We start from the raw sequence: 14,502 nt of genomic DNA, 5'->3' as shown, positions 1-14,502 counted from the left end.
TTTATTAATAGAAAAGGTAGCAAATATTTATAAAAATTAAGTCCACACATTTGGAATAATAATTCTTGAAATGTCTGAAAAAAACTAAGACTACCTTGAAAATAAGTACAACACTCACTTTAGTAGGCAGCCGCCTACTAAGCATGAATGCAGCTTGGTCCCTGGTGGGAGCCAGGACTGCTATGGCTGGCTTTGCGCCTTTGGGCTCGTTCTTTGAGTCTGTCTGAAAGATAATCTTGATTTCTAGAAAGTCCAATTTCCTCTCCTTGTCTGCTACAGCAGGGAATTGGTAGAAACTGTTTACAGCCAGAACTTGCAGGGTGCAGCTCTCAAAAGCTGGCTCATATATAAGTAAATAGTAAGTAAAATAAGGATAAAATGATGACATTCTTCAAGAAACAGCTTTAGGTTCTTGAAAATGATTATTTCTGTTTGCCTGCAACTGTAAAAATGAGTTTCAGGTAATAGCTTTTCTTTTATATGGTAAATGATGAATGACCATTTAAACATTGACTCATCTAGCAACCAAGATATAAAAAAACATAAAAACTTACTGTGCTAAAAGGGAATGTGAAGACTCAAGTCACCTGATTTTTCAACTCAGTGATTACATCATGGGGACATTCATTTGTCTTTACTTCAAGTCTAGAATTGCATAAAATGTATTTTGCCAGCCAAAAAAATTAAGCCCTTTAGCTTGTACACATTATATTTTTTCCTAACCTTGCAAATATGTTTTTTCATCCAATTTGGTATATCCTTTTAGAATTTGAAAACTGTGATGTCAAGTCAAACTCTACCCATTAAAGCACCCCCCAAAAAAGGTAGGAGTATCCTTCTTTGAATATATATTTTGCCAAAAGAATACATAAGGATTATAAAGGTCAGGCCTGTCAAAACCTGGGATGGGAGTGAGAAGAAAGACCTAAGGACCAAGCAGGAAAAAATTGATTTTTGTAGGCACTTATTATTATTTCTATATTATTATTTTTTTACTCTTCAAAACACATAAGTATTCCATGTTAAATTTCCACCTACTTCAATGCTAGCAATATAATGTCTTACAACTAAAGTGTTTAAGAGAGAAAAGCACAGAGTACAGAAATAGAAGGAAAGAGAAAATATAAATAATTTTTCTGATATCATAAGAAAAGGAGAAACTTGACTCTGAAATTTTTAATCAGTACTTGTTTGCAAAATCAAAAATTCTCAAAATTCAAGCAATTCAGTATCTTCCTTCCTTAGGTACAAGTGCTACAGGAAAAACATTTTAATTTAGATAAAAGTTACTATCTATCACCACTCCCCTTCCCAGAGCAGGATTTGTCAAATCCACTGTTTTTCCCCATTAGCCTACAGCTCTTAAATGGTTTTCCAAAGAGTGAAGTAAGTGCTATTGGGTAATTAATGCCAAATCTTATCCCAGTTGATTCCACTCCTTAAATAAGAATTCAAATCTGTGCCCTCATCTAAGTGTTATTAATAGAAGTTGGCTGAGCTAAATGTCAACACAACATTCAAAGAAAAACTACTTATCTTCCCTTTCAGGAGTTTGCATTTGTCAGACTACAATCACCTGTGTTTATTTCTACAACAGCATGAATTCCAAAAGCCACCTAATGAGTTTGAAGAGAAGGCAATTTAAAAAACCATGGATTCTTTCTCCAATATGGATTATTGTTAGGGTTTTTAGCTAATATTCCACCAAGCATTGGGTGGAATTTAGCTAATATCCAAACCTTCAAATAAAATCTGAGAAATTCACTTGTTAGGTTCCATTTATATAACTACTATGAAGACTGACCCTTAACTAAGTTCCACAAACCTTACTCCTTTCTTACTGGTAACTTTGGGGGAATAAATTACCTAAACCTAGTTATCTATCTCTCTCTCATTCTATCAAACACACTCACACAATCAAACACATGCATTCTCCTTTGTAGTATATAGTTCTTCTACCAAACACAGTGAATGCATCTGACTCTTTGATAGTTATGTTGTTAACACACAGAGATCACACCTAAACTTCTGAGGAATCAGGAATGAATTAAACACTTATTACCTGAACAGTCTTGGTTATCAATTAGACAATGTAGATAGACATGTTTCTTGAAACACTAGATTCTAATACGATTCTAACTAGATTCTAATAAACACTAGATTCTAACAAATTCTAAAAGAATTTATTCTGACTCTTCTACATTACATTCAAATATATTTGGAAAACTCTAGATTAAACAAAGTAAAGCAAGTATCTTTTCTACTAAGCTTCCCGGGGAAATAAATGTATTTTGTCTTTATTTCAAGTCTAGAGTTGCATAAAATACATGTATATGTGTAACTTCTAATAGAAGTAATATATGCTAATTTATTTTAAAATCATGCAAGAAAAGTACAAGAATCATGTTTAAAATTGTCTAAATCCTGTCATCTCAAACTAGCCATCCTTAACTTTAATTGAACATCATTCTTACATGTCCATTTGCATAGAAACATATTGAAATACATACTAGTCTCCTACAGTGCTGTAACAAACTACCACAAATTTAATGGCTTAAAATAACACACATTTTTTAATCTTATAGATCCCTAGGTTATAAATCTCATAGGGCTAAAACCAAGGTGTCAGCCTCCTTCCTAGAGGCTCCAGAGAAGAATCAGTTTTCTTGCTTTTTCCAACTTCTTGAGCTACCCACCTTCTGGGTTTGTGGCCCCTTTCTCATCTTTAAAGTCAGCATGGGTGAGATGAGACCTCAAATTGCATCACTCTGACCTTCTGCCTCTCTCTTCCACTTTTAAGGACCCTCGTGATTACACTGGGCCTAACCACATAGTCCAGGATAACCTCCAACTTAAAGTTCACTGATAGCAACAACTTTAATTCTATCTGTAACCTTAATTCTCCTTTGCCATGTATCATAGTCATAGATTCTGGGGATAAGCATGTGGGCATCTTTGAGGGTCTATTTTTCTGCTTATAGCAAAAGATACATATGTATACACATATACACACATATATATGAAATAGTTTTATTAAAATGAGATACTAATTTATATGTTCCTTTCATAAAGTTATTAAATTAGTAGTAGTTTAAAAAACAAACTGAAGAATTTTCTGAACTCTAAATATTTTAAATGTTGTGTTACTATATTTTAAAACATATATCTAAGTTTAAAAATAAATATTATCATAATACATGGTGTTTGAAGTTATATTGATAGAACAAGCTTCAATTTTAAAAAGATTTGATCTTCTTTTAGAAACAGGCAAACAATTACCCACTCTCGTGGCATCATTTTTACATCATCAAGGTACACAGCATTTAAATTCAGTCTTCAAAACTGAATTTCTGATATTATTTGAGGTTTGTATTTAGCTAGAGTCAACAGTCACTATCAATTATTTCTCTATTTTTAAGTTATTTACTTTGATTCTTCTCTTTGTTGCCTGGTATTCACCTTTATAAATTTCTTTATTTTAAGAGGGCTCATAGATGTTGTACTTCCTGAATCCTTGTGTGCCTAAAAACATCTAGTTTTAGTTTTTACACCTGGATCATGAGTATTTGGGTCACATTTCTTTAATAGTAAGACTTTGTAGACATTGTTCTACAGTCTTCTGGAACTGAATGTTGCTTGGAGAAGTATGGGCTAGCCTCATTTTTCTATGTGATTGTTTACTTGCTTTTTCACTGCCTGAATGACAAAAAAAAAAAAAAAAAAACTTAAAAAAAATACTTGAGGTTTAATATTTTAACTAGGCTGAATTTGTATCCATTTTTTTCCCCTGGAATATAATATATTTAATTCTAGTTAACTGGTTTTTTTCTTAATTTTAGGGAAATTTTCTACTTTTACATTGTGGAATCTTTCTAGAAACTTTGATAAGTTTTTCTATTTCATGATTCCCATTTATAAGTTACATTAAATCATCTTTGTCTTCATTCCTTTATAGCACCTTATTTCTAATTGATTTTATCTCTTTGTGGGTTTTTTTTGCACTTATTGTTAATATCTTAATACTTCTCTATGTCAGAAATTGTGTACAGCTGTATTTATAGGTCTACAGGATGGGTTTCTGGAAATGTGAAAGCTAAATTGAAGTGACCTGCATAAGGGAGTTCTTGTATGTTATCTCTGAAGTTGTTCCCACATCAACACTGACAATATAAACTATGTTTAGTTCTTAATAGCCTATAGAACAAATTCACATATCATCTCATTGAAACTTCACACAACTTTCTAAGAGTTAGGGAAATATCATCCCCACTTTTCCGAAATGTAGAAGTACTCAACTGAATCGCTTTCCTATAATGAGAACGTTAGATAATGTCAATATTTAAAAAGCATTGTTCTTTAGCTAATCCAATATTTTTCTCCCTTACCCATTTCCACTATAAAGAAAAAAACTAATTTCCAAAGCCACATTTGCAATTAGAGGTGGCCACACAACATATTTCTGACTGATAAGATAAAAAGAAATTCTGCTGCAGAGGGGGGATTTGGGAAAAGTTTTTGCTTCTCTGATGAAAGCAATGGACAATGCTGGCATCTTGGTCTCCTTCCTTCTTTCTCACCTTGACATGAACACAATGTCAAGAGAGGAGGCAGCCACTGTGGACTCATGAAGAAAAGGCCAAGAACAACTAAGTTGACATTAGCCCCAACATGGCTGAGTCATAGAATCAATGTCATCAGCTGCCTGCCAATCTCTGAGTTCCTTATCACATGAGAAAGATAAGCTTCTCTTCGTCTAAGTCCTACTATTGATATTTTATGTTACCTGCAGCCAAAGCATTCTTAATACTATCAACTGACAATGTCTACGCAAGGAGATGATGATTTAAGCTCTAAGTTATGTATAAATTTACCTTAAATTTATATAATGTAGAAATAGTTTCAATATAATAACCATCCCCTTTTTTCCCCTGATACTTAGAAAGATTAAGTTACCCTCCCCCCACCCCATAAGGAACTGAGACCTTACCTGGGACGAAAACAAATTTATCATTTTAACTTATTGGGCAAATATTCAAAATAAATTGTTCCAAGAAGTGAAGCTAATTTATGCCAGTTGAATAGAAAATAATATTAGTTTAATTCATTGTGTTTCCAAGTAAACCAGAAGAATAACAATGACTAAAAATTCTTTGTGCATGAATCTAAATATTTTTCCTGATTTGAAAGACTGTGCTAGACACTGAATGATTATTTTCATTTACATGGTATAAGCAATTCACTTTCTCATACATCTTAAAAGTCTACCTACACAAGAGATAAGAATTATGCTGTTTTATATTAAAATTGATATAATTTCATGAATCATTTTTATTGACTAGTGATTTATAAACTATTCTCCTTCTGGAAAACCTCATTATTTCTTAAAGCCTTTACTATGCTCAAAAAAATAAAAAAACTTCCAACTTAATCGGTATCCCACCATGTTGTGCCAATTTACAAGTTATGGGTGATCTGGGCAAATCTTTTAATTGGTTTTGAATTGTGTAGTTTGTCTCAGAACTACATAAACATTAAATAATTCAGAGACTAAATGAAACCTTATAATGCAGCACACCAAAGTTGTTTAGGCAAGTTTTTTTCCCCCAATAATCAGATAATTATACATAACTAGTCATCATTACTTGAAACAAATTATGTTCTGTTGAAACATGAAAGAGGTTTCCTGGCACTATTTTGAGTTCAACTAATCTCATTGACAATAGGTGTCTGTGTGCAAAACCTGTTTATTGGTGTTATGGTTGGGTTATACGGCATTGTGTAGTTGTTGCTCTGTAGTAAGCCCCTCTTAATTATATCATTTTTCAAATAAATATTGTATCTTTTATTTTGAAAAATCACAGGTTCAGTCAACTTGGCAAATGTGTGTATATTTTGAACACAGAATGCTTTGTCTTTTATTCATTGTAGATTATCTGTAATAATACACTGCTTCATGAGACAGCAGACTAGTGAAGAAAAAAAGGCGAGCAGTTATTTGCTGTGCATTTAAGTACTTAAACAGAGGAGTCACTCTGCTTTTAGACATTCTTGCTTGATGAATTCACTGGAGGCAAATGGTTTAGAGTGCTGTGTCATGCCAATCAAGAGCATTAGCATCACTTATGCAGAGGGAAAGCTTGTGTTTGGAGGAGGAGAGATTCTTTGGCTCCGTCTACACAGATTAAGTAAAATGGAAAACTAAGGCATTTATCCAACTAATTATGGCAAAAAGAAAAAAAGTAGGGTCAATTATTCAAAGTAGCTATAGATGGTAACAGAGTTCGGTGGATAAGTATCCCACCGTCCTCCATTTTCTGCAACTGGAAATGCTTTTATGTTTACCTCAAGTGGAAGGGCACACTAGGAACACCCTCATGGAGTATCACTTAGCGGGTGGCCAAAGATAAAGGGACAGCAAACTCTTTATTTTCTCATTTAATAAAGGACTAGCAGGTATAGGTTGGTTAATGATAAATCACCTACTTCTACATAAAAGAGTGTACACCTAAAAGATCAACATCATTGGCCACTTAACTTTTTAAAAATGATATTCTGAATTTATAAGCTAAATTATGGTGAGTCTGAACATAAATTATTAGACAACGGTACTTTTGATTCTCATAAAACCAAGATATGTTCTATTCAAACCACAGGGACAATAGACTATACTCATCTTTTTCTGAGCATTAGGATGTTCCTACTTCCAGGTTTAAAATATTGCTATAATTATATACTTTCAAAACTTAAATAAAACCATTATGCCACCAGAAAAGCTGGGCAGGAAAAATAATAAATTTCAAGAAAAATTCATAAAGGAATCACAGACTAATGTTAATCTTGCAAGAACTATTCATTGGATAGCTTGGGGTCAAAATTTTTCTTTTATATCATCTTCTAAATTTTATAATGCACCCTTATTGAATAACTGCTCTCCTCACCCCAGTATCAGTTATTAAAGTCTGTTCTTTTCCTGCTAATTTCAATGCCAATTCTGTTATAAATGAAATTTACTTATATATGTAGGCTTTGTTTATTAATTTTTCCCTCTGGAAAAAAATTCCATTGTATTACACATTTTTAGATTTCAGTGTAAGTTTTTTCTTCTGTTCCCTTAATCTATTTGTCTCCCCCTGTGGTCATATCACCCACCTTAACTTTTATAGTTTTATTATGATTTTTGATGTCTCAAAAAGAAAGCTTCCTCACTTTGTTTTTTTTCTTTAGGAGTATCTCTCAATTTAGAAGTAGAATGAACATGGCGTAACTCTCTCTTTAGAGTGTCTTATTGTCTTTCAATAAAGTTTTAATTTTTCACAAATAGCATATGTACATTTTGTTAGGATTATTACTAGGCACCTAATATTTTTTATTTCATTGCAACCATTATCTTTTGGAAAATATGTTTTCTAACATTAATTATTGGTGTGTAGTAAATTACTAATTTTCTATGTTGATTTTGTATTCAACACAGCTGCATGACTATCTAATTTATTCCAATAAATTATATCTAGATTGTATTGAGTTTTCTACATAGTCAGTCTTATCATCTGTGACTAATAATAGTTCTTTTTTCCATCTATTTTACTTATTTAATACACACAGATAGTATTTACCATCTCAGGCACTGTTTTAAGCACTTACAAATATTAACTAATTTTACTTTAATAACCTTCTATGAGATAGGTATTATTATTTCCATTTTATAGGTTGGAAACTAAAGCACACAGAGAATAAAATACTTAGCTAATAAGCTTAGTTATTAAGCTTGTTCATTGTTCATTACTTAGTTTGTAAGCAATAGAGAAATCATTTAAGCCAGGCACTCTGGTCCAAAATCTATAATCTTAAATGTTACATCATGTGGCCTTTCTTATATCTTTTTTTTTTTTCTTTTTCTTCCTTTACTACACTCGCGAAGACCTACATTATGCCAAACAGAACTGGCTATAACAGATATCCTTGTGTATTATATAATCTTAAAGCCAACCCTTTCACCATTCCTTTGCTAAATACTAGGTTTTGCAGATTACTGTTTGTCAGATTGATGTAATTCCCTTCTCTTTCTACTTTTGCTAAATAGCTTTCTTTTCTTAAAAAAAAATTTGAATAATTGTTTAATTCATTGAAGGCTTTTGTTTCATCTATTAAGATAATCATGTTTTTTTCCCCACTTGTCTTTTAGGTGGGTAAACTAAATAATATGATTTTTTCCCTAAAGTTTAATCAATCTCCCCCTAGAAAGAGTTCAATCTTTTCACACAGTGCTAGATTTCAATGTTCCAATATTTTGTTTGGAAACTTTGAATTTAAAAAATAGAATTTAAAAAGTATTGAAGGATTGATATTTTTCAAGTTATCTTTTTTAAAATTCCTTTTGAATTTCATAGTGATAAGAGAATATGGTGTGTACGACACGAATTCTTTAATATATACTGATGTTTTAAACTTGCATTGTGGCAAAATGTGTTCACTTTTCACAAGTATTCTCTGTGTACTTCAAAAAATGCCAGTTTGCAAAGCCAAATAAAATAATGGAGTCAGACAATGGTCATCATATCATGAAAGAAACCATTAGGAGAAAGGTAGATGGAGAATTTCTCTCTTCTGTTCTTTTCTTTTCTTTTCTTTTCTTTCTTTTCCTTTCCTTCTCTTCTTTCCTCTCCTCTCCTCTCCTCTCCTCTCCTCTCCTCTCCTCTCCTCTCCTCTCCTCTCCTCTCCTCTCCTCTCCTCTCCCCTCCCCTCCCCTCCCCTCCCCTCCTCTCCTATCTTCTCCTCCCCTCCCCTTCCCTCCCCTCTCCTCCCCTCCCCTCCTCTCCTCTCCTCTCCTCTCCTCTCCTCTCCTCTCCTCTCCTCTCCTCTCCTCTCCTCTCTTCTCCTCTCCTCTCCCCTCCCTTACCTTCCCCTCCTCTCCTCTCCTCTCCTCTCCTCTCCTCTCCTCTCCTCTCCTCTCCTCTCCCCTCCTCTCCCCTCCCCTCCCCTCCCCTCCTCTCCTCTCTTCTCCTCCCCTCCCCTCCCCTCCCCTCCCCTCCTCTCCTCTCTTCTCCTCCCCTCCCCTCCCCTCCCCTCCCCTCCTCTCCTCTCCTCTCCTCTTCTCTCCTCTCCTCTCCTCCCCTCCCCTCCCCTCCCCTCCCCTCCCCTCCCCTCCCCTCCCCTCCTCTCCTCTCTTCTCCTCCCCTCCCCTCCCCTCCCCTCCCCTCCCCTCCTCTCCTCTCCTCTCCTCTTCTCTCCTCTCCTCTCCTCCCCTCCCCTCCCCTCCCCTCCCCTCTTCTCCTCTCCTCTTCTCTTTTCTTCTCCTCTTCTCTTTTCTTCTCCTCTTCTCTTTTCTTCTTCTCTTCCTCCTCCCCTCTCTCTCTCTTTCTTCTCTCTCTCTCACCCTCTTCCCCTCTCTCTCTCCCTCTTCCTCTCTCTCTCTCACTCTGATCCTCCCACCTCAGCCGGGAACACAGGGCTTGCCCAGCTTGATGGACAATTTAGAATGGAGGTACCAGGCAAACCCCAAATAAACTGAAAGATCAGTCTGTATTAGTAACAGAGAGACAACCAGATTTCGTGTAATCTGATTGTGATGGGATAGTAGGCACTCCCTCCATCCCCACTCCCAAATCGAAAGGGAATTTGATTAATCCTTTAGAGTTAAATCCATTTACAGAGAATATTCGAGATAATAAAACCAAGTGAATTAACACCACAATCAACCAATCAGACACATCCAGAATGTGAGGCAATTTTTAGAAAGGACTCAGTTTCTTCAATTAGTCAATGGTCTGAAGAAAAGAAGGAAGGTGGTAATGGGGAAGGACAACTGTTTGGATCTTATTTCCAATAAACTGAGGGTAAAACACATGTTTAAACAACCAAGATCATTTTAATATAGTGTGGAATGGATTGTGGATGATACCAAGCCATCATTCATAATTTTATCAGGCATAATTTTGGTTATGGTATGTACAAACAAGTCCATGACTTTTAGGGATTCTTGCAGAATTATGTAGAGGTATGCTTTACAGTTTGAAAAAAAAAGAAAAGAAGAGCATGAAAGTTATTCTATATATGTTCATCATATCAAGCTTGTAAAATGTCTTTCAAATCCACATATTTACTGATTTTTGTCAGTTAGTAACAGGTATTGTTAAAATGTTTTAATTTGGTAATGAATATATTTATTATATCTGCCTTAATTTTTGCTTTTTATATTTTAGAGGATAAGATTTTGCTTCATATGTTTTAGGAAACTAAATTTAAAAATTTTACATTTTCCATGTGAATTGAATCATTTCTCATTACTCAGTCACTTTTCAAAATCTCAATAATCCTTTTTAGCTTTATGTTTGTATCATATTAGTCAAGCTATAATAACATCTTTTTTTCTGTTTTTGGATAGTATTTGATGAAATACGTTTTCGATCCTTTACATTCAACCTATTAACATTTTTATGTGTGTGTTAATATGTCTATTTGTCTTTCTCTGGATTATTTAGTCACTTACATTTATTATAATTGCTAACATATTTAGGTTTATTTCTACCTGATTCTGAGCTATAATTTGTCGCACATTTTTTTTAAATTTTTTATTTCGGCATATTATGGGGGTACAGATTTTAAGGTTTCAATGAATGCTCTTCCCCCCCCAACAAGTCTGAGTTTCCAGCATGACCATCCCCCACATGGTGTCACACATTTTCTATGTTCATTTTTGCTGCCTTTAATTTCTTCGTTTGAATTAATTGACTATGTTCTCTCATTCCATTTTTTCCTTTCCACTGAACATTATTTTATTTCTTGTAGTGATTACTCTAGGAATCTTAACATGTACACTAACTTATGAAATTCTAAATCTAATCATTATCTTCATTCTCCTTCTGAACAAATCAATGATGTTAGAACATTATAAATCTAATAATATTTTCCCTTTTTATGCACTATTGTTTTACAGATTTTTATTTTATCTTATTTTTCTCTTTTGCAAACACAATAGTGGCAATTAATGTTTTATATGGTTAATGTTTGTTTCAACTTACGATGATATTTATTACTTTCTTTGATCATCATTCTTCCTTGCATCTCAGACTTTTTACATAAAAATATCTTTATTTCATCCTCATTCTTGAAAAATCTTTGTTGAATATTGAATTCTAGGTTCATAGTTATTTTCGTTCAGTGCACTACCAGTGTTATTCTAGCCCCTTCAGCTTCTGTTACTACTAAGCCAGTTGTTAATTTAATCATCAAACTATTTGTCTTTTCTGTTTGATTTTAAGATCATCTCTTTGTCTTTGGTGATATTAAATTTTATCATTATACATTTAAATGGAATTGCTAACTTTATCCTACTTATGTTTTTTAAAATCTAAGGATGAGTATTTTTTATTAGTTAGGAAAATCTTTCAACCATTTTATCTTTAAATGTTGCTTCTTTCCTGTTTAACTAAAACTCCAAGTATATACGCTTTAGATTTTTTTCACTCTATCCTCCATAGCTATTAACAACTCTGTCATGTTTTGTATTTCCTTGCCTGACTATTCTACATTTCAAATAATTTCTTCAGAGGTAACATTCAGCTTATTAATTCTTTTCTTAATCTATGTCTAATATAATCTTAGAGGTTAATATTGGGTTTTAAATTTTAATTATTATATTTTTCTTCCATTGATCGATTTGGTTAATATTATACCTGTTGAGTCAATTTTTTACAGACTCCTCTCTCTTTCTCATTCTCATCCTCTATTTAAATGAATTAAATATGCAAAGCTTACTTAGTCCATATTCTTTTTTTGATATTTTCAATGTAGAAAGGTTCAGGATCATGCTATTTTTGCTCCTGTTTTCTACTGCTTTGTGTTTTGTAATTTTTGAGCTTGAGTTCCTATTCTTTAGAATGTTTTCTATGCAAATTTGTTGTAAGTTTGGATTGAAAGAGGTCCCTTTATGTAGAATTTGCATTTGCTCCTGCTAGGTGACCTGGAGACATTAGTGATCCAGCATCACTTTAATTAAAGGCATCGCTGGAGTCTTATTTGACTATACCCAAGTGCTGTGGACTCCATCTGCAAGCCCAGCCAGTGAAGACTTGCCTGTGATATGAATTCCCAGGAAATTTTTTCTTCTATTCAAGGTAGAAGACAAGCACTTTATCTTTCTTAGGGAAAGGTATTATTTCTATTTATATTGAGAGCTTGGCTCTTTAGGGTCCCAGATCTATGGAGAGGGTTACCTATTAGATGTCATTAGAAGTCCTTCCCTTGTGGGCACTAGTTCTCCATTCCCTGTGACCTGTGAAGATATGAAAAGGAAACTCAAGTTCACCTTGGTTGGTTCAGTGCCCTAAGAACACAAATCATACTACTGTTTGGTTTGGTTCTCTGGGTTCTTTTTTTCACTTAGTTTTTGATCCCTGAGAACTCCTAACTTTCTTGCCATATCACTGATATACCTAAAAATATATATTTTTATATTTAAACCAGTATTTTTAGTTGGTTTTTGTGTTAGAGCTAATCTTAGTCAAGTTGCTAGAAAAACAGTCTCAAGAATCCTGCACCACCACTGTCTGGGTGAATAAAATAAATAACTGGAAGAAATGTCTTAAAAGCAAAGAATCATATACCTGGGTTTGTGTTAACCACACTACTCACAACTGTCAGGAAGCAATGCAGCCACACGTGGTTTCAGTGGTCAGAGCAAGTGAGTGTAAATACCATAATATTTTCAGAAGGCTCATGCAAAATTTGACTGATACCACATTAACCTAAGAGAGGACACTACAATTCACCAGATAGTTCTCAGAATGCTAATGTGGAGAGTGTCAGTGGTGACCACAGCAACAGTTGCTTAGCTGACTCAGTGAGGGAAACAGAGATTTGAGGTTGGCGTGGAGTCAAATTTAGTGGGCATCATAGCTCTGGAATGGCTATCCACAGGTCTGCCTTCTAAACTCACCTCTGCCATTAATGGTTTGTGGTAAGTGGGCAAGTTGCCTCTCCTCTCTGGGCTTAATTTTACTTATCTGTGAAGCGAAGACGCTGATAACATGTGAGGCATAAATCTGTGGCCTCTCAACCCTCCATTGTCGCTTTGCATTACTTCTAAGGCTGCCCCAGGTCTTCTGGTAACACGCTCCCTTCTCCTAATGTTTAAAGGGTCATTACTTAGTGATTCTAAAATGTTTTTTAAGATAATGAAATAAGAGTCAACTAACTCAAATTTTACTGGAATAATGGAAGAAAGAAGCCCAGATGACCTCATATAAGTGTTATTTATGAATGGAGTCAAAAGATTTTCAAATGTGAGATATGTCATAAATCATATTCTTTGTGACAAATTGTTTTTCTGTGTTCAAATTCCAGGTATTTTTTTTTTAATTGTTGTTCTTCTGTTAGTCCGTCATTAGCTATATCGTAAAGCTAATGACTTTCAAGCTCTAGGGTCCCTAATATGTGGAGGCTCCTTCCAAAGACCCTTTCCTTCTCATTTTAAATATTCATTTTTATATTTAATGTTTTATTTGTAATTTTATGTATTTTAAAAAATGGTTTCTCCAAATTGTATAATTTCAGGTCCCACAAAATCTGAATTTGCTCATTCTGTCACTTTATTGAATGAAAAATTATATATTTCCTCCTCATTTGCTTTGACTTATCACTTTCATTAAGGAAAAAATTCAACAAAAACAAGATATTATTGATTCAGATGTACTCATAGAGGAAAGTGTTTCAACACAGCTTTGACCTGTCAAAACCAGAGGGTGGTTTGATCATTATGCAAAAACTATTTCATGATTCATTGCCCTCCAAAGTTCAAACTTTCACTCTTCTTCAAGACTAGGTCCTTGGAAGAAATAACTGGTCACCATAGCGACTATAACATTGTGAGACTGTAAGTTGTGAGAATAGTAGTAAGAAAAAATACAAGTTATATTTTAATTTATTTTCCAATGTTGAGTGAACAATTCTACCACTGTCACATAGTATCTTATAGTTTCAAAAGCACTCATGAAGAGTCGAATTCAGAAAGGGATGATTTATTCAATTGCTTCATGGAGTTTGAAAACTAAGATAACATGAGCCATTGTTAACTTCAAATTATTCTATTCTGTTTGTATTGTTTTCACATTAAAATTAGACTCTCACATATACACATATTGACTATGGCTGGCCATTTCTAGGAATTTGGGTATTTTTGTCAAAGAAAAGCAGCCTATTTTAGGATTTTATTTTACATATTTTATTTTTATTTTGAGGGGAATCCAAATATCTACATCATGAACTTAAATTCCTATAGCTGCCAGAACTGACAGAGAATTAGCAAGGCAGAGCCAAGTTCACGCAAGACTGTCTACGGCGCTCTTATAGCTAAAGACAAACCAAAATATTGACTAGTTCTTCTCAAAACAGCATGTAGAAGTTGTGGCTGAAATAAGGCTGATGTAAGAAAGAATACAGATGGCAGTATAATCATAGGCTGGGTCTACAAGATGCCAAACAACCCATTCAAAAGTGAAAAACTCA

The 14,502-nt window shown here is 34.0% G+C and overlaps 1 long non-coding RNA gene across 1 annotated transcript in view; it reads right to left on the bottom strand.

The window, feature by feature from the left end:
* The window catches only part of LOC105871469 (uncharacterized), a 44,368-nt gene extending 30,670 nt beyond the window's left edge, over positions 1-13,698 (bottom strand). Inside the window, exon 1 of the long non-coding RNA XR_012918564.1 lies at positions 12,213-13,698. This is a non-coding gene — a long non-coding RNA (uncharacterized LOC105871469). The remainder of the gene's footprint in view (positions 1-12,212) is intronic.
* Between the last annotated feature and the right edge of the window lie 804 nt (positions 13,699-14,502).

Source organism: Microcebus murinus, chromosome 3 (genome assembly GCF_040939455.1).
Source record: "Microcebus murinus isolate Inina chromosome 3, M.murinus_Inina_mat1.0, whole genome shotgun sequence".
In the NCBI taxonomy this organism is placed as follows: Eukaryota; Metazoa; Chordata; class Mammalia; order Primates; family Cheirogaleidae; genus Microcebus; species Microcebus murinus.
This window is presented reverse-complemented; position numbering and strand designations above follow the sequence as displayed.